This window comes from Bombyx mandarina, chromosome 20 (assembly GCF_030267445.1).
Source record: "Bombyx mandarina strain Sakado chromosome 20, ASM3026744v2".
NCBI lineage: Eukaryota > Metazoa > Arthropoda > Insecta > Lepidoptera > Bombycidae > Bombyx > Bombyx mandarina.
The window spans coordinates 6,668,706-6,692,435 of record NC_143226.1 but is presented as its reverse complement, the minus strand read 5'-3'; the positions used below and the strand labels follow the sequence as shown (position 1 = coordinate 6,692,435).

General features: G+C 38.9%; 1 protein-coding gene across 2 annotated transcripts in view; it reads right to left on the bottom strand.

The window, feature by feature from the left end:
* Positions 1–23,730, bottom strand: part of Neto (Neuropilin and tolloid-like) — a 162,997-nt gene that overhangs the window by 48,716 nt on the left and 90,551 nt on the right. The window lies entirely within an intron of this gene.

The following is a 23,730-nucleotide window of genomic DNA, read 5'->3' as shown; positions in this document are numbered from 1 at the left end:
TACCGGGGCTGCTTACACACTTCCTCTGATATAGGTACTCATTCAGAATGGAAATCTATTTTCAAATTGAATTAAAGGATTATTAATGTTTTGTTTTCATTATTTTTGTATCTTTTTCATCAATATGGACGCGTAGACAATACGAGTTATAATGGAATAAGAGTTTCCTATACGGTAGCAATGCCGCTATTTATTATACTAGCTTTTGCCCGTGACTTCATCCGCGTGGAATAGTTCAGAAATAATACTTTATTTTAGAACAAATTTGGATAGCATAAAAACGCTATAGTGAGTTAACATATAGACATGCTGTCGTGGACTTTTTTTTTAGAGATTTTAAAGGGGAACAATTCTGTAATACATTAGTTTTCTGCAGCGCACGCAGCGGAAGCTCTCAAAAGGAAAAAAACCGATTTGGAAACATTCTATAGCCTTCCTCAATAAACGGGCTATCTAACACTGAAAGAATTTTTCAAATCGGACTAGTAGTTCCTGAGATTAGCGCGTTCAAACAAACAAACTCTTCAGCTTTATAATATTCGTTTAGATTTATTTTTGCCCTACCTATTCGCTATGTGGCTATTCCGGTCACGCCGACGGGTAGGAGCTCACGGGCTCAACCTGAGAGAATATGCTAACACTAGCCCTAGCAAGAGCAGTGCTTCGCAGAGTCTACCATCGGATCGGAATTGCGAAAACAATCTTATTGCCAATGTTTTCATTAAAAGTACTTTTACGATTTGATTTAAATTTCCCAAACGTCAACTACTCTACAGTTTTCGTGGTTTATCGACTGAGGTTACTCGTTGACATTTAATATCGTGCTAACTACGATGTAATTGTCTATTTATTTTTCTTTAAAGCTTTCCTATTCTTTCCTTCAATTATACCTACGACTCGCGAAATCTCAAGTAAACCTATGCTTCTTCATTGAAACTGTGACAGAATTAGGGCCACTCCAGACTGCTATTAAATCACGATCGCCGACTGTAAATCTCGGCGGAAGATAAAGCCTGAACGTGGAACGCACCCTAATAACTGTCATCTTCATAACTTCTTTACTACCTAAGCTTTTTCTTCGGAGCTTTGTTTTCGGTGGCTTTGTTGCGATAGACGGGGGAGGAGCTCACCAGGCTGTCAACTTTATTAGATTCTCAAGACATTCTTCATTCGATCTTCATGGTTCTTTATTTAAATTGAGTAAACTGTAGTCCCAATTTAATGGTTTTCTTAATTGCTTAGGTGTGAAAACGAGCTCGCGTCCTACCTGGTGTTAAATGGTTTCCAGAGCCCATAGATATATTTTTTTTTTATTGCCTAGATAAGTGGATGAGCTCACAGCCCATCTGGTGTTAAGTAGTTACTGGAGCCCATAGACATCTACAACGTAAATGTGTCACCCACCTTAAGATATAGCTTCTAAGGTCTCAGTATAGTTACAACGACTGCCTCACCCTTCAAGCCAAACGCATTACTGTTTGCGACTGATATATTATATTTTAGTCATTACCTAATTGAATATCACCCGATCGCTCAGGATAAGTGGCCAATTTGTGTTCAAGGAGATTCACCCAAATTAGGATCACAGCACGTAATCCACTAAAAATATAACTTCCTTCATAAAGATCACACGATTTCCTTGTTGGCCCTCCCATTCTAGCCACCCAGGTGCTTTATATTTAGATTCCGTACAATAACCATTCGAGTACTTCAAAGCGCTGCGTTGAAAAGTTATGCGCGAGCCAATTTTGAAGCAGTTCGGGACACATTGACCTCTAGAACGGACAGTGTTAAGTTGAGAAATTTGTTCATTATGTATTAATAAATTAATTAACAAATTAATAAAAAAGAACCTTTATTTGATTTATTTAAAATTAAAATAGCACTAGTATAAATAAAGTTCGAATGTCTGTTTGTAATATTGAAATAACTGCTTTTTATTACATGGATACGAATATATATACACCAAAATATTTTTTACAATTTTTGTCTGTCTGTCTGTCTGTTTGTTCCGGCTAATCTTTGGAACGGTTGGACTGATTTTGACGGGACTTTCACTGATAGGTAGCTGATGATATAAAGAGTAACTTAGGCTTTTTTAGACTAGCACCGCCCCGCGGCGAACATCGGGGGACTCAGCTATCTATACTAATATTATAAAGAGGAAAGATTTGTTTGTTTGTTTGTTTCGAATAGGCTCCGAAACTACTGGACCGATTTGAAAAATTCTTTTTCCATTAGAAGCCGACATTGTCCCTGATGAACATAGGCTACTTTTTTTATTTTATTTTTTATTTTATTTTTTTGGTTTCATGTGTGTTTTAATGTTTCCGAAGCGAAGCGAGGGCGGGTCGCTAGTCAATAATAAAATTTAATGTTTCGTGGGCAGGTCGTCTATAGAAGTGCGCCTACTCATAATTAAATTTAGAAAATAAATGTTGAAGTCGCGGTGGCCTAAAGGATAAGACGTCCAAGGCTTTCGTATATAGCGTTGCAACGGTGTTCGAATCCCGCAGGCGGGTACCAATTTTTCTAATGAAATACATACTTAACAATTGTTCACGATTGACTTCCACGGTGAAGCAATAACATCGTGTAATAAAAATCAAACCCGCAAAATTGTAATTTGCGTAATTACTGGTGGCAGGACCTCTTGTGAGTCCGCAGGGGTAGGCACCACCACCCTGCCTATTTCTGCCGTGAAGCAGTAATGCGTTTCAGTTTGAAGGGTGGGGCAGCCGTTGTAACTATACTGAGACCTTAGAACTTATATCTTAAGGTGTGTGGCGCATTTACGTTGTAGATGTCTATGGGTTCCAGTAACCGCCTAACACCAGGTGGGCTGTGAGCTCGTCCACACATCTAGGCAATAAAAAAAAAGTCACATTTACCGGTAACCGTACTCGTCGAAGTAGGCAAAGAGGGGTCCACAAGTCTACTCCTAGTGTTAGAGCTGAAGTCGTCTAATGCAAGGGTTATTGGATCTGATGGATCCGTAAGAGCGTGCAATGAAACTTTGTACCATTGTAGCCGACACTATAGGAAGCATTTGTATGTAGTATAATTTCTATCAATATACCTTATATGGAATCACTAGTTTTAACAATATAGCAGACTCAGATATCGCAAGAATAACAAAGTTTTACTGGTGGTAGGACCTCTTGTGAGTCCGCGCGGGTGGGTACCACCACCCTGCCTATTTCTGCCGTGAAGCAGTAATGCGTTTCGGTTTGAAGGGTGGGGCAGCCGTTGTAACTATACTTGAGACCTTAGAACTTATATCTCAAGGTGGGTGGCGCATTTACGTCGTAAATGTCTATGGGCTCCAGTAACCACTTAACACCAGGTGGGCTGTGAGCTCGTCCACTCATCCAGCAATAAAAAAAAAGAAAAAAAAAGTCGACCGTTTTCAACGGCCATGAGTCTCGGATACTTAAGGCAATTTTTCGCATTTGTAACTTTGAAAGCTCAAGAACAACCAGAGAAGTATTTGTTCGCTGTTTATTCGAATATTTAGAAAACAGAGCTTTCGCTAAATACGTTTTGTACGCGATTCGGTTCGAACTTTTAAAAGTTGCATTAAAAGTTTTGATTTATTTATTTATGTTTGAAAGCTTTTCATTGTGTTTTTTTTTTAGTTAACTATGATCTCTGATTCAATTGACCTTTTCATTCTGTCCGTGTCTCAGTATGTTACAAATTATTTACACAAAGACTAGGGATTTTTTATTGCCGTATAGGCAGACGAGCATACGGCCTACCTGATGGTGAGTGGTTACCGTCGCTCATGGACCTCAGCAATGCCAGGGGCAGAGTCAAGCCGCTGCCTACCGTTTATAAGTTAGGTAGTTATCACTATTCCTATTTCTGCATTAAAGAGAGAGAGGGATTAGAGAGGGAGAAGAGAGGGAAAAGAGAGGGAGAACAGAGGGAGAAGAGAGGGAGAGAGAGAGAAAGAGAGGGAGAGAAAAAGGGAGAGAGAGACCAGTGACCCTTTAGCTTTACAGTTTTCGTGGTCACGAACAAGCGACCGCGACCGATCCGTAAAGGTATTTTTAATTATATCTAAGACTGACTGGTTACGAAATCGAAAAAAATATATATTACTAAACTTAAAAAAACATTATTACACAAAATAGAAATTATTGAATCGGTCCATTGATTTTCACCCCTGTTTCCATTTAGGGGCTTACAAATAACCCATGATTATCCTTAAAAGTGTGACAAGAGTTAAATTAAGTGCAAAAAGGACGGTGTTAATGTGTCAGCGACCAACAGCTGCCCCGCCTAATTGTACATTCTACGTGCCCATCTCATGATTTTACATTGCTCCGATGTGTGGACGAGCTCACGACCCACCTGGTGTTAAGTGGTAAATAAAGTCCATAGACATCAGCCTCTTAAGAGGTGCCCGCCTAGGAGGTAGGCAGGGTATGTGGGGCTTGACGGACTGCAGATGTTGAGGGCAGACCGCGCAAGGATGCTTTTAGGGCCCCACTCACCAAACGACTCCCCTTGCATTTTCTTACCCGACCTCCGATCTTCGCCTGGAGTCAGAGCACGGTCAGACTACTACATGACGTGTCTTTTTCAGAGTTTCCCTAGATTGCAACGGACGTCTGGAAGAGATCGTTCTTAGTGAGAAGACCGCGTGATCTGTTGACTTTTGTACTGTTTTTAATTATGTACTGGTGGGCAAAAACTCTCTCTCACTCTCTTTCCTCTATTTCTTTCTCCCTCTCTTACTCTTTCTCTTTCTCCCTATGAGTGTCGAACACAGTTCTCGCGTCGTTTATTTTTTCCGAGTTGAAACTTTGTACAATTGTAGCCGACAAATATAACGTAAATGTCGCCACCCAACTTAATAGTGCATAAGTTTTAAGGTCTCATTTCTTACAGTACGATGGAAATGTTTGCAAAGTTATTCAATAAACCAATTTCTATCTATATGTTAATAAAAGCAAAGCAAAGCAAGTGAAGCAAAAACTTTGTATCCCTTTTTACGAAAATTGCGTGGACGGAGGAGTATGAAATTTTCCACACTTATAGAGAATATAGAGAAGAAGTGCACAATGCTAATATTTTTTTTAAATAATGCATAAAAGATACATTAAATCAATAAAGAAAATATTATACAAACTACATACCATGTATTTGACGCACGCACGCATGCATACTATTTATTGTCAAACTTTTGTTCTTGGCGTCTGTTGTCAAATTGAGAATAGATTAAATATTGTTTGTCTTTGTTAATATTTTTTGTAGTGTAGTCTTGGCGAAATTTGTGATTATAGAAGTATAAAATATAATCATAATACAATACAACAAACTAACAATTCCAATTAATTATAGTCGAATTTCGACTACTGCGGGACCTCTAGTTCAATAAAAATCTCCGATTTAATGCAATTCATTTGACAGCCTTCAAAGAGTTCCCTCGGAAAACGATTTGACGTGTTTCTTAACACATTCGCATCGTACGCTTGCTTCTGAATTATAAATAATGCATTCAAAGCCGTAAAAAATCATTTGACGATTTCTGCATGTCAATTCATACAGTAAATACTTCTTATTCGCGGAGTATTTATTTCTTCTGCTAATATGCCGCGAATACAGAAAATAGCGTTTACAAAGGATATTCGGCTACCTACATATTGGAATCCTTATTATAAATGGATTTGTTCCGATATGCTGAATGGATCTACGAATAAAAAAAAATCTTTAACCGCGAATATAGGGTCGCATTTTTTTAATCCGCGAATAGTGAAAACGCGAATGTAGGAAGCGCGAATAAGGAGCTCATACTATATAAAAAATATTCAATGTATACATTTAAAATAATCTCCAAATAGCTTAGTCTTAGAATGAGTTATCATAATTAAAATTAAATATTGCATGCTGTGTTAACATTGAAAAGTGCAATCCTAAAGAGTCCCTAGTACTTGTTTTTTTTTTTTTTTTTTATAGCTTAGTTGGATGGACGAGCTCACAGCCCACATGATGTTAAGTGGTTACTGGAGCCCATAGACATCTACAACGTAAATGCGCCACCCACCTCGAGATATAAGTTCTAAGGTCTCAGTATAGTTACGACGGCTACCCCACCCTTCGAACCGAAACGCATTACTGCTTCACGGCAGAAATAGGCGGGGCGGAGGTACCTACCCGTGCGGACTCACAAGAGGTCCTACCACCAGTAATTACGCAAATTATAATTTTGCGGGTTTGATTTTTTTACACGATGTTATTCCTTCACCGTGGAAGTCAATCGTGAACATTTGTTAAGTACGTATTTCATTAGAAAAATTGGTACCCGCCTGCGGGATTTGAACACCGGTGCATCGCTAGATACGAATGCACCGGGCGTCTTATCCTTTAGGCCACGACGACTTCAAGCACCGGTCACCGTTCTTGTCGAACCCGTCGCTTGCGACGAAGGGCTCGACGAGTAAATTAACTCTCAGACACAGCCCACTGAGTTTCTCGCCGGATCTTCTCAGTGGGTCGCGTTTCCGATCCGGTGGTAGATTCTGCGAAGCACGGCTCTTGCTAGGGTTCGTGTTAGCAACGTCATCAGGTTTGAGCCCCGTGAGCTCACCTACAAACGTTAGGGTTACGCTGGAATGGCCTCTCAAGGCTACCAGCTTAGGTAGGAAAAAAAATGTAAAAATCAACAGTTGATTACATAGGAATAAAAATACATGCTTGATCATATATAGCGTTTGTCATTTGTTCCAAGAACCCAAACTATATTGTAGCAGCAATAGATTAGCACCTGTAATTGCTATTATTATTTCTGGACTTAAAATTTCAGTGAAATTAAAAGATGCGTACTTTTGAAATACAAGTTGTCGTGTGTCATGAATCACTAATGGTACAGTTTTATGGGATAGTGGGGTCAGGGAACAATATTCTTATCCAATAGCAACCGCACAGGTTTCTTGCGTCACACACAGATCGTTAATTCTATTGGTGGCGAGAATTTACACAATAATACCAATAATAAAATACAGATACAAAAATTTCAAGAATCGACATCCACAACATGGCAGATGCTTGAAAATTTACAGTTTTATTTAGATTTTGCGTTCGCCGGGTGAAGTTTAAGAGTTTTTTTCTTATGCAAAGAAAATGTAAATTAAAAAAAAAAAAAAAAAACTGCTCTTCTTAACAACGAGAGGAATTTCAGTTTATTTTAGCCAAGAACATCGCTTCGTTTAATGAACCATTAAAAATAAGGTTAATAACACCGCAGTGGGTTTTTATATCGCCTGCGATGTGAAAGAGCCCTAATTATTTTCTGTAACCGACAATCGGTTTTAATGAAATATTTTAAGCGAATTAATTAAGGGAAACGGCCCCGCGTTACGGTTTTTAAAATCATTTTTATTTCACCCTTTTAATTAAGTTTAAGATTTATAGGTCGACCTAAGAAGAAAATGGCGCATTAACAATTTTGGCACATGATTTCAAGATTGTTAAATTATTTGAATAATATTTACGATTCTAGATAAAACCTACTCCGGTTGGTCAGGTCGTAAGATGCACCTAAGACACGGTGATGCCTATGGACTCCAACAATAACGGGAGGGCCTTAGGATCGTATACCAATCTAGGGCAATAGATCAAAAAAACGTTGCCACACTGGGTTTAATTGTTAAACAATATCTTATACTGTTCCTCAACTCGAGACGAGGTTTAATGAGATGTGAAGCTATGCGATTGGATGAGAAACTTATTAGTTTTTTTATTGCTTAGATGGGTGGATGAGGTCACAGCCCACCTAGTGTTAAGTTGCTACTGGAGCCCATATAGCGCCACCCACCTTGATATATAAGTTCTAAGGTCTCAAGTATGGTTACAACGGCTGCCCCACCCTTCAAACCGAAACGCATAACTGCTTCACGGCAGAAATAAGCTGAGTGGTGGTACCTACCCGCGCGGACTCACAAGTGGTCCTACCACCAGATAAATGGGAGCCGCAATAACCATCCTACTTGAGAAGGTCTTGGAAATACTTTATTGGATTGGTCGTTTTTTTTCCATCGTCCAGATTCATCGCACGCTAAGAATACAGTGTGATCTGGGTTTTTTGCCCCTGTAGGCAGACTAGCATACGGTCCAGCTGATGGTGAGCGGTTACCTTCACCCATGGACTTTAGCAATGCCAGGGGTCGAGCTAAGTCGCTGCCTACCGTTAAGTACTCTCCAGAAGCCTCGTTTGAAGAAGGACATGTCATAGCGCCCGGGAAACACTTTTTTTGCGCTTCCAAAAATTTTAAATAAAGCTAATTTATATGTAGCGATTGAGGGTAGTCGGGTTGAAGTCTACGACAATGGCGAGCAGTGTAATAATAACCAGGATTACGAGTCCGAGCACGCAAAAAGCCCTACCTACAAAAACTCTAACTTTTCTCGCTGTTACCTTGAAATTCGGGTAGCTCATCCTGTTTTATTTAATTTCAAGCTTTGTTCCACACTTTCACTTCGCTTCCCCTCCGCAGTCTTGACGAGGAGAATTATTTAAAGCATCTCCCTGTAATCTAGCTTCGCGACAGCATCGTGTGTAAGCTGTTACGTAAAAGCTCTTTTGTTTTTATGTCACGAATTATTATTTGAGTGGATAGCTTTATCGTCCATTTACACTGGCAAGTAAACTCGCGTGTTAGCGTGTAGTACCCAATTTTTTTGGGGGTTGGTAAGAAACCTTATTATTTTTTTCTTTATTACTTAGATCAGGGCTGTTCGGCGTCGCGTGCTTTAATCAGAAAATAGTTTTGGATATAAATACTTTGCAATTATTTGTCAATACCTATAATCATATTGATTGTTGGTATGATTTATTTTTATTCTTGTAACATTCCATTCCTATGACATCATTTATAAGTGAAGCTATCTTTATCGAGGGAATTCCCGGACGTATTTATTACCATGTTTTTTTTTTACTTGAAAATTGAAACCTTTTTCTCTTCCTCCCTCCAGCTTTTGTAGTAAATTTAATTAGCCCGCAAAGGTATTGTTACGCCGATAAGATTAACGGCCATCTATCGCCGAATAGCCGAACGAATATCGAATGATCTAGTAACACCTAGAGAACGCTCGAGAAGTACAACGCCACCTAATATCAGATAGCGGAAACATAAATCGAAGGTACTCGACTTCTGAGGAATGTTCTCGACGATTCTAGGGATGTCGTATCGACTATCAAAGCGTTGCAGAGATGGCACGCAGTCAGTAATCGGATCTACTCGAAGCGAAAGCGAACGGATCACCTGAAACGAAGCGGAAGAAGTGAATTGAGAATTTTTAAGTGTTTGTTAAAGGTTTTAAGTGTTCTAAGTACTAATACAGTGTTATTTTTTTTTTTTTTTTTTTTTTTATTGCTTAGATGGGTGGACGAGCTCACAGCCCACCTGATGTTAAGTGGTTACTGGAGCCCATAGACGTCCACAACGTAAATGCGCCACCCACCTTGAGATACAAGTTCTAAGGTCTCAAGTATAGTAACGACGGCTGCCCCACCCTTCAAACCGAAACGCATTACTGCTTCACGGCAGAAATAGGCAGGGTGGTGGTACCCACCCGCGCGGACTCACAAGAGGTCCTACCACCAGTAATTACGCAAATTATAATTTTGCGGGTTTCATTTTTATTACACGATGTTATTCCTTCACCGTGGAAGTCAATCGTGAACATTTGTCGAGTACGTATTTCATTTGAAAAATTGGTACCCGCCTGCGGGATTCGAACACCGGTGCATCGCTCAACACGAATGCACCGGACGTCTTATCCGTTAGGCCACGACGACTACAGATGTTAATTTGTACTTTGGTATAGTTTTTTTATTTATACCGAACCCCAGCGTGTAACAGTATGTACATAATTTGGACAGCCCTGGTTTAGACGTTTATATTTTGTTATTGTCAATAGACAATCTTTCCCATTATTTAGTAAGCAAAGTCATATTATCATAAACGAACCGTAATATTTTACATTAGCTCCAAGGAAGCTTAACCAATAGCCACACTTTTTGTGATCATAATGATATAGTCACCGTTATTGAAGAACCAAAACGGACGTCCTATATACAATCTGTTATAAAAACTTGTTGAAATATATTCTCAACTGCTTACAACTAATTTTTTGTTAGATGGGTGGACGAGCTCATGGCCCACCTAGCGTTAATTGATTACCGGAGCCCATAGACATCTACAACGTAAATGCTGTTACTCATTTACGAGTTTTTACAGTACAACGGCTGCCCCACCCTTTTAACCGAAACGCATTATTGCTTCTGCAAATAGGCAGGGTTGTGATACCTAACCGTGCGTTACAAGACCTCCTACCACCAGTAATTACGCAAATTATAACTTTGTGCATTTGTTTTTTTCTGGTTGGATACATGATGAGTTTCGAGTCAAAGGCAAAAGTTACATGCCAACGGTTACTATGAGATATATCCCTATCATTCGTTAGCATTAGTTTGAGTGAATTTTGTACAGAACTCCTCAAAGTTGAGTCCCCCTATTTGCGATCCTCAAAAGTCACTGTCTCCTAAAACAGGATGAAATTGACGACGATTTGACGGTGTTCAAATCCCGCCGGAAAATGCCAGTTTTAAGGAAATACGTATATAACACGAATGACCTCCGGCATGTAGGAGCCGGTCGTCCATACGTGTAATAAAGATTCTTTGACTGCCGTAGGGTGAAATTTAAGTGATGTCCTGCGCTATTTCTGTGTAGTTCTCCGACTTCAATGAAGTCTGCTTGTGACGCTATCGATACGAAATCAAAGCGTATCTTTTCGTATATCGCACATCGGTCTCTTGAGAAAAAAACAATGGATCCCTAACGGAGCGAAGCCGGGATCATAACACATACGTACGTCCGTGTTACAGCGTTAGAGCACGCCCGGGAATTAATAGTGTATGGCGTTCGAAGTGTTCGTTATTACGATTCCCCGATATAACGTGACGCGGTGTAAGCGAGTGAAATTGCACAACGACCCCACCATTTAAATGGGGACGAGGAAAATATAATGGAAAAAAACTGGAGCTTTTTTTTTATTGCCCTTGTAGGCAAACGAGCATACAGTCCACCTGATGATGAGTGGTACCGTCATCCATGGACTTCAGCAATGCCACGGGCAGAGCCAAACCGCTGCCTACAACAGATATGCCGTACTTGACTTTTGATTTTCCTTTGGACTCGAGGACCAGTTGGCGTGTGTATTCTGGAATTGGCAATCCTACAGTTTTATAGAATAGTGAAAAAAAAACAGATACAATAATTTCACGGATCGACATCCTCAACATTGCAGATGCGTGAACAATTTGGGTTTGTTATTTAATTACTAGATATTGTTTTTTTTTATTGCTTAGATGGGTGGACGAGCTCACAGCCCACCTGGTGTTAAGTGGTTGTTGAAGCCCATAGACATCTACAAAGTAAATGCGCCACCCATCTTGAGATATAATTTCTAAGGTCTCAAGTATAGTTACAACGGCTGCCCCACCCTTCAAACCAAAACGCATTACTGCATCACGGCAGAAATAGGCAGGGTGGTGGTACCAACCCGTGCAGACTCACAAGACGACCTATCACCAGTAGGTAAGTGAAGTTCCCGTCACAAGTCAACTGGTTCGTTATACCGAACGTCGTATTAACCGGTCGCTAATTTAGTATGCAGTATTCAGTTGAGAATGCGAGTGGAAATTTTTCAAGATAATCCCGCCTAATTCTGTTGCCTCCGTATCTTTTCGGGCCCGAGGGAATGATTTTTACATCAGATTAAGTACGAAATGTATTATCCGCGAAGATTTTTTATCTTGCATGACTCTAAAGGTTCATTTTACTGTTGTAAAATCGGAAACTTGCTGTTTGTTTGTTTTTTTCTCTACCTTTTCGCTGGTAGCCTAAGGGGCCATCCCAGCTACGCCCGCACGGGAAGATGAGCTCATAGGCTCAACCTGAGAGGATTTGCTAACACTAGCCCTAGCATGAGCAGTGCTTCGTAGAATCTACAACCGGATGGAATCCTTTGATGTGTCCCCCGGTGGACGGATTCCTTTTGTTTGTTTAAAGTTTATTTTATAAAAAAGCTTAGGTCTTTTATTTATCGATTGAGGCACTACGAAGTCTGCCGGGTCAGCTAGTTATAAATAAAAAATACATCAAATCATTAAAAATGTTTGTGGTCAAATTGAGAATAGATTAATATTGTTTGTCTTTAATATTATTTGTCTATAGTGTAGTCTTGGCGAAATCTGTGATTATAGAAGTAAAGTCTTTGACAATAGAACCGTAATAATATTCAAACTTATAATTTAAATTAATAATTATGGTCGAATTTCGACTACTGGGCGACCACTATTACTGATATATTCTCTGGTTATTTGTACGATATCCACGGGAGGAGATAGCGTGGTACTATCCTATGCAAACAATATACAGACTATTTCTTTTTGCCTCCACCATACTTAGCGTTTCACCATCCCCTCTAGCCATTCCCTCTACAAAGACCCTAGAATAGAATCTCCACACATTCTCACACTATTCGCCATTATGCAAATGCGCACACGAAATACGCGGCAACATGATCTTATCGACTTCCCAACATTAATGAATAACATTCTCGTATGTTCTTTGTCGACGAATCCGGAAAAGTGTACAGCGCGTGTAGTGATAATTTACGGTGATAATTATTGTTTTATTTTTTAGTTTTCCACAAGTTTTTTCTTGGAAGTATTGCTGGTTGTAGGACCTCTTGTGAGTCCGCACGGGTAGGTACAACCTCTCCGCTTATTTCTGCTGTGAAGCAGTAATGTGTTTCGGTTTGAAGGGTGGGGCAGCCGTTGTAACTATACTGAGACCTTAAAACTTATATCTCAAGGTGGGTGGCGCATTTGCGTTGTAGATGTCTACGGGTTCCAGTTACTACTTAACATCAGGTGAGCTGGGAGCACGTCAACCCATCTAAGCAATAAAAAAAATTGTTCTTAGTCCAGTGAGCTTATCACTTAGTTGGGTCAAAGGTCTCAGAAGGGGAAGGTTTTCCCGAACCTCATCAGAGGCACAACTCAAAGGTAGCTTAGCGGGTTAAATAGCTAACTTAAATAAAAATTAAAGAAATTAAAGTTAAATAACTAATCAAATCAAAATAAATACGTTCCAAAAATAAGATCTAACAAATGCCCTTTGAATTGAGATGCTATGAACCACATCGAAACATAGCGCGTAATACGTAAGCAAATCTATCCGTGTAGATTTCTTAAATCGAAATACTCCTCAAATAGACACGACGAAAACACACCCGATATCAATTATGGCTGTGTAAATACCATCCCGGGGGTATATCTTGTTAATCTGTCGAGATACAGGGGACGTCGAGAACACTCGTGATTTGATGTATCGAATTCTCTGTGACCTTTGATAACATAGCCTGTCTCCCATTCTGTAATTATTAGAATTACTTTTACGGTTTAATCTTGTTTTGCTTTGATCGTTCTTGTAGGCTTTTTATGAATGACTAGCCCCGCCCCGGCTTCGCTTGAGAAGTAGCACACGCGATGTAAAGAATTTTAGGTATTTTTTTTACACATTGGGTTACATTATTAGTTTCAGTGAGGATCCCTAATTTTTTTGAAAATATAATAAATATAGCCTATGTCACCCGGGGATAGCGTAGCTTTCCAACAGTGAAAGATTTTTTTAAATCGGTTTAGTAGTTTGGGAGCCTATTCAATACAAACAAACAAACAAATCTTTCCTCTTTATAATATTATATATAATATATATCTATATAATATATAATATATATTAATGACTGCTACGTTTGTAATTGGAATAGTAAAATTTCAATTAGTATTCTTTTTTTTTCTATTGCCCTAGCAGACAGACGAGCATACGGCCCACCTGATGGTGAGTGAAGACCATCGCCCAAGGACTTCAGCATTACCAGGAGCAGAGCCAAGCCACTGCGTAGCAATCACATCATTATCATTATTATTAATCACATCATTATTATCACAATCAGGCGACAGTTGTCCACTGCTGGACGCAAGCCTCTTCTAAATTTACATCATTATATTTTACAATTTATAATTGATATTATATCCGCATAAATATCACATTGTATGTACATATTGCTACGCACTGGGGTTGGGGATAAATAAAATTCTACCGAATTACAAGTTACCAATGTATTTATCACTTAAAAAACTTAAAACACTCAACAAGCACTTTAAAATTCTCAATTCACTTCTTTCACAATATTGATTGAACATTAACAATAGATGGCGTGTACTTCTCGAGCGTTCTAGATGCTACTAGGTCCTTCGATATTCGTTCGATTATTAGGCGATAGATGACTTTACTCTTACCGGCGTAACAATATCTAGGAATGGTAAAATGGAACGCATGAAAAGCGTGTGGAACGGAGCGTTAAGATGTGAGTGAGAGAATTAAAATTATTTTCTTACATTATAAGTTAGATTGGTTTTCGTTATCTTGCTTTTTTGTTGTATCGTTCTAAGGACCATTGTGTACAAATTCAGCACATTTGTCTTGCTTAGTCGTGCGCACATGACTTATGTTGCAAGCCAGATTTTGTTTTTATTTTACGTGTTGTTATTTTTTGTGTATCTTTTTAGCTTGTGATGTGTTTTGTGTGCCTAATAAATAAGTATAATGTATTATTTTTTTTACATCAAAATAAAGTTTAGCCTAGTAAAACTATAGCACAAACTGACTTGCTCTATAAAGAGAAACAACATTTAAAGCTATTGCTTCACCAGTTTTTATGTTTTTTATAAATATTTTAAGTAATATTTTTAATAGTTTTTAATAGTTTTTTAAGTAATATTAAAACATTTTTGAATATTGAAATTTATATTTCAATATTCAAAAATATACTAATGAATCCTTTCCGTGCCTTCTTCTAATGTTTCAATATTCAAATTACCATTTATGTAATCTTTATAATATATTAATTAACCTCTTTTATGATTTATGTCACAAATCGTATAGAGGTTAAATGAATAAAAAATAAATAAAATACGGTAAGAAAGGGAAGAGAATTACAGGGAAATGTATATGTCTTCTGTCTTCTCCATGGAGAAAGGAAAGATGGCGAAAACGATTGAATGAGCAAAGGGTAAAAAAGGTGGCAATCCATTTTTAATTATTACAATAAGGAAGATTTGAGAGGATAACAATAAAAGTCCAACAAGAGAATAGTCTTATATTATGCGCCACGATCCTAATTCTACACGTATAATGGTTTATTACCACTTTTTATATCCACGGATATAAGTTAGCGAGCCCTGATGTTTATATACTTCAGAGCTTGTAAGTATTGACAAAGAGATCTTCCAGCAAGTAATTTTGCTCAGCATACCAAGGGACCTAATGTTATTGTTCGGAACTGGTTTTAATGGAAGATTAAATTAACAAAATCTGTGTCATTTATTCAATATGGAATTAGCGTATGTTGTAATATCGTTTTTTATTTATGATTGAAGTGTAACTGGTGGCCCGGAGGCCTTTCCAGTTTCACCAGGACAGATGCCGATGCTCCGGTCACCGTCCTCGTCGAACCATTGGCTTGCGATGAAGGGCTCGACGAGCGAATTAACCCACAGATAGAGCCGTGAGTTTCTCGCCGGATCTTCTCAGTGGGTCGCATTTCCGATCCGGTGGTAGATTCTGCGAAGCTCTGCTCTTGCTAGGGGGCCAGTGCTAGCAATATTTCTGGTTTGAGCCCCGTGAGCTCACCTACATGTTAAGGTGAAGCTGAAATAGCCTCTCGAAGCTATCAGCATAGGTAGGAAAAAGAGGACAGATGGGCGAGCAAGGCTCAGCCTGGAGGGGTGGGATTTGCTAACAGCTGCCCGAGCGCCTCCGAAGAAGACCTAATAACTCAAGAGCAGCTGCTTTGCCAATGAATCGTTTTTACGTATTATTATTAATATTGTTTCGGCGTAGCTATATCTTATTTGAAACTTCAGTTCGTCTGTACGTATAAAATATTAATTACATTAGCAACAATGTATTTTAAACTTACTTTATTGTCTTTCAACTTTATTTTCTGTTGAGAAAACTTCTTAACAAAGCCTAAACTAGACAAACTAAATACCCAGACAAATCCAGATATTTCTAATTTAAACTTTCTCAACTCGATTAATTCTGGATACATTTAATATAAGGTAGAATTTGTAAGTAATGCTTAGAAAAAATATTATAATCTTAGTTGAGAACGCCTACTTGTTCTTTTCATTCATGGATTATTATTATTTGATAAATAAACGAATAATAGTAATAATAATTAATAAGAATGAGTATATCAGAGGTAGTGTGAAAGTAGCCCCGCCCCGGTAATCTACAAATTAAAGAGCGGACGGTTAGCGTGGTGTGGACATGTGATGCGTAGAGAGAAGATGCATGTGACTAGGAGATGTATGGAAATGGTAGTGCAAGGTAGAGGCGGAAGAGGTCGACCGAAGAAGACATGGATGGAGTGTGTGAGTGACGATATGAGAGAGAGAGAGGAGTGAGTGTTGAGATGACGGCTGATAGAAGAGAATGGAACAGGAAAATTTGCTGTGCCGACCCCGCCTAGTGGGACGAGGTGGAGAAACAGAAGAAGAATGACTATTAAAAAAATTGGCATAATTACTGAGCCTACTAGACGTACTACAAGGATTTTTTCAAGCTATTTTTTTATTGCCACTGTAGGCAGACGCTTATATGGCCCACCTGATAGTAAGTGGTTACCGTCGCCCACGGACTTCAGCAATGCCAGAGGCAGAGCCAGGCTGTTGCCTTCATTTCCGGAGATAAACAAAATTTAAAGAGCAAAGTAATGAATCAAGTCACGTTTGACTTTAATATAAAAACTTACAATCACCCCTCTTTTAGTCACCAGCGTGGAACAATTTATTCACAACATTATTTATTCATGGGAAAACTTCTGACCGAACCGAAATAAAATATAAGTTGACTTTGTGCTATCACCAATACAATTATGGCTTACACCTAGCTTCGGGCTACGTTTCTCGATACTGTGTGAAGGAACATAGTTTGAAGGTGACAAAATAAATTTAGATGAACAACTAACATTTTCTGTGTTACTAACCTTTTCTCGGAACTTTCTTGACAGTGTACTAGATTAGCACCAAAACCGCATCAAAATCCGTTGCGTAATTTTAAAGATTTAAGCATACATAGGGACAGACAGATATAGGGACAGAGAAAGCGTCTTTGTTTTATACTATGTAGTGATTAAGACTTCGATAACATGTCCTAAGGAGGGTTCCTCACTTAATAAAGGATGCATCACTTAATACTTGGTGGGCCTTCGTCTGTACGCATAAAATATTAATAACATTAGCAGCAATGTAATTTGAACTTAGCTAAGGTAAAAGCACTAATGCTGGACATTGAACTAAAAGATGACACTTTAAAAAAATATATATTCTAATAAGGAAAGTAAACACTTAAATAACATTGCTATTGATGTTAAAGACACCTAGTACCATGTATGATACATTCTCAAAAGCTTGCGTACAGTGTTAGAAGCAAATTTCAAAATGGCATTAGTTGACAACAAACAATGTGAGCAGGTTGACGTTTTGCGCGTAATTCTTAGCGTTTTCCTTAAGCCATCTGACTTTTAACAGGTATGATTTTGTCTTATATTTATAATTATTGGCTACTGTTGGTTTCGATATTATAAATGTATGAAATTATTGACTTATTAGGACCATTTCCTTGTTAGTTTGGTTTGTTTTTGTACAAATTTTAAGTGGTGTTTACTATTAGTACCAAAAATGAATCAAAACCTAAAAGATGACACGTGTGTCTTCTACTAGGGTTACATCGAACTGAATTTGTTAGCTTAATTTTCTTCAAATTCAGCCTTTATGTTGTAAAACAAAAGTTTCAATCTGAGTTTCGTTCATTTTACACGAGCCTAACTAAACGAAGACAGTGTCAACTATTAGGGTATACTAGATGTCAACTATTAGTATCAATTAATTTCAGCTTAAGTTTCGAGCACGATGCCGCCAGTAAAGGGTCAGATGTTTCAATACTCTGAAGCCAATATTGAAGAAGCCATAAAAGAATGTATATGTTTGAGGGTTTACTGGTGGCCCTGAGGCCTTTCCAGTTTCACAAGGACAGAAGGGGCGGGATTTGCTAACAGCTACCCGAGCGCCTCCAAAGGAGACCTAACAACTCAAGAGTAGTTGCTTCGCGAATGAATCTACTACCGGATCGGGATCGCGACCCGCTGAGATGATCCGGCGAGAAACTCAACGGGCTGATGCTTAGGTTAGGTTGCACGTCGAACTCTTTGCAGAGTTCGACGAGTACGATTACCGGGATCTCTACTCCTAGTGTTAAAGCGGAAGGCGTCTAATGTAAGGGTTATTGGATCTGATGGATCCGTAAGGAGGTGTCTAGGGCGACGACGGTGACTGGCTCCTGCGTGGTCAGGATTCGGGGAGTAGTCAGCGGCGGCAACGATAAGGCGATTACCATGACGCATTGCCTTATCGAAGTAACGTTCCGACGCGGACTTCATGTATTTTCTGATCGGTTCGAGGTCCAAGTCGTCGTGTAAGTCGACGTTCCTCACGAACCACGGGGCTCCGACTGCTAACCTGCAAAAACGAGATTGTAGGGATTGGAGGGTGTCTATGTGTGTGCGGGCCGCGTGAGCAAACACCACACTCGCGTAAGTCATGACCGGCCTTATGTAAGCTTTATAAAGTGTCACCTTGTTCCGAAGGGACACTTTACTCCGCTTACAGATCATGGAGTAGTCTGCCGAGAATAAAAGCGGCACGGTCGCGGACTGATTTTATATGTGGGTGGAATGTCATGGATGCATCCAGGGTGACTCCCAAGTGCTTGACCTTCCTGGTCCAGGGTATGAGGCGGGGCGTTCCGACAGCTACTGCGGCAAAGAAATTTGGAGTTCCACGAGTAACTTTATTAAATAAAGTCAAGGGAAAGACACCTATTATGCGTAAAATGGGAAGAAGTTGTTATTTAACCGAATATATAGAAAAAATACTCGTAACATGGGTAAAAGCTATGGTCAAACAAGGGTTTCCAATATGAAAAGATAATTTACAAGATAGCGTTAAGTAAATAGTTGATGATCTTAAGATTGATTATAATTGTTTATAATAAAACTAACGTTAAAGTCGTGTCTATTATTAGTGCCATCTGATGTCAATTTTTGGTGGATTTGATTTTCGATGCTGTCATCTTTTAGTGTCTATGGCAGAACTAACAAGTTTGTAAATTTTTATAGAAACTACAACAGTATTGAAATATTTTATATGAAAAAATTGATCTCTAAATGTAGCTCTAACAGTAAAAAAAAAGATTTAATCTAATTTTTGATAAATACATTTGATAACTGAGAATGAAGTTTGATTTGTCCTTAAAGTGTCTAGCATTAGTGCTTTTACCTTAATTGTTTACTACCTTATTTTCTGCTGAGAAAACTTCAGTAAGTAAAAAAGCTTTGTCTAGTTTAGACAAACTAAATACCAGTCGAAGCCAGATATTTCTAATTTAAACTTTCTCAACTCCATTAATTCTGGATACATTAAAAAAACTTGGTCAATAACCAAGCATATTAGATGTTTCATTCTTTTAAGCTCGGAACTTCTTCGATTCTCGCGCGCGAATATTAAAAGCTTGCTGAAGCAAGATAGTTTTAGTTAGTCTTTTTGTTTTTCCGCCATTTCGTTTTTCAGAAAACACAATGTTGCCTCGAAGATTCTAGATCGATCTCTTATTTCCTTCTATTTCTTTAAGTTTAAGTTTAAATGGGATAACTGATGCGCCGTGGAATCTAATCTTATTTTTTAAGGGTGGTGGTTAATATTCCAGGGATCCAGTAGTCACTCAGCACAAGAATGGAAAACCTCACCTGATGGCGAGTGGTTACCGTGGTTCACGGACATCAGCAATGCAAGGGACAAAGCCAAGGCACTACCCAAAAATCGATCAATCAACATTCTTACCGGTGGTGGAGCGTCTTGTGAGTCCGCGCGGGTAGGTACCACCGCCCTGCCTATTTCTGCCGTGAAGTAGTAATGCGTTTCGGTTTGAAGGGTCGGGTAGCCGTTGTAACTATACTGAGACCTTTGAACTCATATCTCAAGGTGGGTGGCAGCATTTATGCTGTAGATGTCTATGGGCTCCGGTAACCACTTAACACCAGGTGGGCTGTGAGCTCATCCACCCATCTAGACAATAAAAAATATTAAAAAATATTGAATATTTTAAATAAAATATATCGAAAGTTTAATTAAAAAAAAACCAGTTCTACTTGGTCTAATTTTAATTCAGAATTGGAGTGTTATAGTTTTAATCTTTTAAATGGTAATGATAGCTCGAAAACAAGATATCCGTGTTAAAACTAGCATGACCGAGCAAGGAGACTTTTTCGGTTTTTTTTTATGTTTGGTACAAGTTACAAAACATTCGCCGCGAGTATTTTTTATTTATCGAAAATGGGCATTATGGGCATGGAATTTATGGGTTATGAGATCGATTTAGAATTTTGGCAACATGTTTGAGGTCACAACACGCCTAACGTACTCAGGGCTGATATTAGTGGGAGAAAACAGTAGGAACAAATACCAAAGACGAGACAGATGGATTATGGAGAATTTGCAGTAATTCTGGCGTCTGGAGACTTTTGTGGCTGGTAATAAATGGTCAAACAGCTTATTGACAGAAGCGTTTTTTCAGTTATTCTATTTCTATCAAATCAAGTCCCAGAATATTTTTTATATATTTGTGACTTAGATGGGTGGACGAGTTTACGGGCCATCAGGTGTTAGGCGGCTACAAGTGGTTTTGCAACGTATATACTGCCACCCACCTTGAGACATGTTCTAAGGTCTAATTTTTTACAGTAACCTTTTCCCTATAACATGAGACCTATTATGATCATGACCATACCATAACCATGACCTAGGACATGAAGCCACCGCCTTATACTGTATTGTGTAAAGGCTTTACCGTTGCTGTTTCTCATATTTTATACCAAACCCCAAAGCATCTTCACCGAACTACTGTAGTTGTTATTTCAGCTCGATTTTTGCTTCAGAGCAATGGCATAATTGAGTTTTTCCGTTCGGGGACATAAGACATAGACATCCAAGTACAAAGTTTCCCGCATTATCCAAGTTACAGCGTGTCAAGATGTCTTTTTATAGCTAAAGACGAAACGAATTTATGTAATATATCCTCTATGTAATCCTGTTGATGGATGACTATCCGACAGACACGACGCAAGTCCGTCTGTCTCCCAAGATGGACTCTTTTCAATCCTGGTCTGAAAAAAGACATATTGTCACGCGCTGAGGTTCGGGATAAACAAAACTTTCACCTAAGTATAAATTAAAACTCTATTTAACGCTCAGAGCATTCACAGAACACTTTATATTTCGTAATTCACTTGTTCCGCCTCACTTCAGGTGATCGAGCTCACAGCCCACCTGGTGTTAAGTGGTTACCGGAGCCCATGGACATCTACAACGTAAATGCCGCCACCCACCTCGAGACATGAGTTCTAGGTCTCAGTATTTACAGTACAACGGCTGCCTCACCTTTCAAACCGAAACGCATTACTGCATCACGGCAGAGATAGGCAGGGCGGTGGTACCCGTGCGGACTCCCAAGACGTCCTCCCACTAGTGAGTCATTATCTGCCATGCATCTGCATGAAATGATTTTCGTTGCTTAGAAATATTACGGACTTGGTACTACCGTGACCGATTTCGGCTACTTGGAAAACCAATCAAACTCCACGGGCTCTGTAATGGCCAGACGTCTCCTGTAAGTGAATCATGCATGTAATACGATCGCGGAGAGTGCAATAATAACGTTACATTTTACGATGTATCGTAAAAACGTGGCTTTTAGTTAAGGGGTCGTTTCTACCTAACATGTGTGAAATAAGGTGATGTGGCTTCGTTTCATCAGTTTTATAGAGTCGCTTGATTTGTTTTGAGATATCTTCGTGTATAAATAAGGTGATATGTTTGAAGTCGATCTGAAGTCGACGATAACGGAAACTTTGTCTAATTAAAATATAAAATATAGCGGCCCGCCCCGGCTTCGCTTGGGAAGTAGCGCACGCGATGTAAAGAATTTTAGGTAATTTTTTTACACATTGGGTTTCATTATTGGAGTTTCAGTAAGGACCTTTAATTTTTTTGAAAACATAATAAATATAGCCTATGTCACCCGGGGATACCGTAGCTTTCCAACAGTGAAAGAATTTTTTAAATCGGTTCAGTAGTTTCGAAGCCTATTCAATACAAACAAACAAACAAATCTTACCTTTTTATAATATTAGTATAGAAGACCAACTTCAACAAAATAAAATGAGAAAGAACATTATCAATATAATCGAAGTTAATTAAACACGCACATACCAAGGATAAATTAAAAAGTATTGGCCTGATTTTGATGTAATTTGAGGTTATCTAATAAATAAGTCGTCGTGGCCTCTCGGATAAGACGTCCGGTGCATTCGTGTTGAGCGATGCGCCGGTGTTCGAATCTTAGGCGGGTACCAATTTTTCTAATGAAATACGTACTCGACAAATGCTCACGATTGATTTCCACGGTGAAGGAATAACATCGTGTAATAAAAATGAAACCCGCAAAATTATAATTTGCGTAATTACTGGTTGGTGGTAGGACCTCTTGTGACTCCGCGCGGGTGGGTACTACCACCCTGCCTATTTCTGCCGTGAAGCAGTAATGCGTTTCGGTTTGAAGGGCGGGATAGCCGTTGTAACTATACTGAGACCTTAGAACTTATATCTCGAGGTGGGTGGCGCATTTACGTTGTAGATGTCTATGGGGTCCAGTAACCATTTAAAACCAGGTGGGCTGTGAGCTCGTCCATCTACATAAGCAATAAAAAAAAAAAATTGAAGTCTTTGGCAAATGAGTTTACCACAAGCTATAAATTTATATTTTCAAAGTTTTATAACTCGCGTACGAACGCACGGAAAAAAGAGACGAAAACCAATCAAAGATATTTCAAAATTCAAAATCAATGTTGCCACCACAACCACAACAATAAAAAGATTTTATAACAATTTGTTGGGTTGCCAACACTACCATCTTTTTTATTTTTATTGCTTAGATGTATGGACGAGCTCACAGCCCACCTGGTGTTAAGTAGTTACTGGAGCCCATAGACATCTGCAATGTAAATGCGCCACCCACCTCGAGATATAAGTTCTAAGATCTCAGTATAGTTACAACGGCTACCCCACCCTTCGAACCGAAACGCATTACTGCTTCACGGCAGAAATAGGCAGGGTGGTGGTACCTACCCGTGCGGACTCCCAAGAGGTCCTACCACCAGTGTTTATGTCCAAAACGCGCGGAAACAAAAATATGGACTAATAAACCCAAATTTAAACGTCCCATTTCTTCTAACAAATCGTGTCGGTAAGCGCTCTAACTTTTGGGTGCGACTTTGGAACATAAAACGTGTATAACGCAGAAATAAACGTTCGGACAAGTTGTTTGGGAGTTATATGTATATTAATTTATTATTTAAGTTCACCCGGGAGAATGTTGTGAAGTTAGTTTTAGATTTGCTACCGATCTCGGGGGTCTATGATCAGATGTAGCACTTGTTGAAATTTTTATTTTTATTGCCTTGATGTGT